A 2613-nucleotide genomic window follows, 5' to 3' on the forward strand; every position below is an offset into this window, starting at 1 on the left:
GGTGAAAAGGAAACTGAACTGTGGGAAAGGGCTTTTGGATGGGAATAGTTTGCTGCACTGATGGTTTCTTTTAAGTCTTACTTTTGTACACTGACTGCTATTGTCTCTGAAGCCAGTCACCCCCAAAACTGGCTTGGCTTCCCTTAGTCCTCTGAAACTACAGTGGCAGACACACACAACTGAGACAGTGATAGTGCGCTGGAGCCCTGATCTGCAAAGGTTCTTACACAGCCATGGTTGTGCTGGTACCAGAGCATCTTCTAGCAATGTGGCAACATCCCCAGCACACTGTGATCCTGCCATCTCCACCATTGACTCCTCCACCATTTGCCAGAGTCAAAAGCAGAGCTTTCTACCCGTTTTTCATCAAAAGGTGAAGAAAAGGGAAGTCTTGTGCAGCCAAGCAGAGGGCTGTACAATACCCCAGGTTCCCTTGGTTCCAACCAACTTCATGTTCTCAGTGTCTTGCAATCCCCATGAACAAGCTCTCTCCAGCGTGCAAACCGTTTGTCTCAGGTGAACTCCGCAGCTTCACCCCAGCGGCAGTGAGGTGCCGGGTGAGTGAGCTGGGGTTTGTGGCTTGCTGGCTGCAGAAGATATGAGCAGCCGGGGGGGGCTGCTGCAGCGCTCCGTGCCTGCGCTCTGCCGGCTGTCAGCCAGCCAGGAGGTGGCGAAGGAGCCAAGAGTTAGGAAAAGCCAAAGTAGAAATCACTCCCTCCAGGAGCATCTTCAGCAGTTTGCCCTGCCTGACAGCAAGACAGCTGTGGGGTCTCTTAGATCTTCTTCAGGTCACTTCTCATCGGTGCACTGGGAAAAGGCCAACCTGCAGGCATGGGTTCCGTTGTAGATGACAAGAGACAGGCACACTTCTGATCCCAGTGCTGTGTTAGGGGTTCTTATAGAGCAAGTGCGTCTGTGCAAAATTATTCTATGAAACTGTTCTACCTCATTTATCATACTTGTGGGGAGCTCTGCTGAGCCATTTACATGGTGTTTCCTGTTTCCAGCAAAGTGACCTGATTGAATCAAACCAGCTTTGATGCAGAGCCCAGCCCCTCCCTTTCAAGGAGTTTTCAATGCCTCACTTGAAAACCACCAGTTGCGCTGGGTGAGGAGGAGAAACTTGCTGAGTTATGCAGAGCTCAGCTATGATCAGCAAAGAGCAAGCTGTGAAACCATCATTAAAAATGTGTGCTAAACTGAAGTGTTGCTCCAGGCCCATGAATTTTGGGTTTTGCCTTGGACGTGTCAGTGTTGAGTACTGCAGGGCTTAGTCTTATCAGACTGAAGCAAGTGGTAGCTGTCACATAGGACGTAGTCTAATGTGAGATGCTCTTAAATGCAATTAAAACCTCGAATTGTTCTTTAATTGGTCTGATTTTGCAGTGCTGCTGCCACTTTGCATTATCCAAGTGCTTTGTGATCTTAAATGCGTTTATCCATATGCTGCCTGTGTGATAGGGAAACTGTTATCCCAGTGGGACGGTGTTCCAGTTGCTGGAGTTTTACCCACAACTGTACAAGATGTTAAATCCAGCCCTGAGGAGCAGGAGGCGGCTGCCTTCTTGGGGCAAGAAATACCTAAAATTACAGAAGCGTTGATGCTCACCCAGACTGGGAAATAAGCAACCACCACACGGGCAGGTTTTGGTGCCACTGGGCACAGGAGGAGGAGGCAGCAGGGAGCACCTGTGCTGGGACATGTAGTGTGAAATGGTCACCAACCTTCAGAACTGGCCTGTGCCTGCAGAGGAGAAGGGCCAGGGCACAATGTACAGAATGGCAGGAGTAAGTCTTGCCATTGTTTAGAGTTGTGGAATTGTTTTATTACAGATGTTCTTGTAATTTTAGAGTTATTGTCATAGATTTTTTTCTAATTCTAGACTGGTTGTTCTCATGTTCTGGCAATTCTGGACTGCTGTGTTATTCTTGTAATTGTAGCATTATTATGTAGTATTATTGCAATTTTAGAATTGTTTTCTTGTGTTCTTGCAATTCCAGTTTTCCTTCCCATGTATTATTCTTGCACAGCAGGGATAAATCTGTTCTTGTGATTCTAGACTTAAATTGTCTCATCCATGCCACTCTAGAATGATCGTACTTTATTATTCAACTCTAAGCCGATTTTCCCTTATCTGTGCAATCCTGGAATAATTTTTCATCTTATTCTTGCGATTCTAGAACGATTTTCTTACGTATTTTTCTTGCAAAGCAGCAGTTATTTTATCACACGTTATTCTTGCAAATCCAGGATTTTCCTGTCCTGCCCTTGTAATTCCAGTTATTTGATCGCATTCCTGCAAATACAAGGGGGATCTCTTCCCACAGCCCCGGCTCTGTTCCCCCAGCCCTCCAGCCACCACACGCTTTGCCTAATTACTGACCCCCAATTACGGCTGGCCAATCACAGCGCAGCCCCGCCGGTCGCGCTCATGGCGGGTAGCGGCTGCGCGGCCCCCACGGGCGGAAGCGGCGGCGAGTGACGGCGCTGGCGGCCAATGGAGCGGCAGCTGCGGCGACACCGGCGGCCTATGGCGTGCGGCGACGTATGCGCGTGGGTGGCGGCAGGGCGCGCGCGCTGCCTGCGGGAGCGGCGGCGGCGGCGGCTGGAGG

This window comes from Melopsittacus undulatus, chromosome 4 (assembly GCF_012275295.1).
Source record: "Melopsittacus undulatus isolate bMelUnd1 chromosome 4, bMelUnd1.mat.Z, whole genome shotgun sequence".
In the NCBI taxonomy this organism is placed as follows: domain Eukaryota; kingdom Metazoa; phylum Chordata; class Aves; order Psittaciformes; family Psittaculidae; genus Melopsittacus; species Melopsittacus undulatus.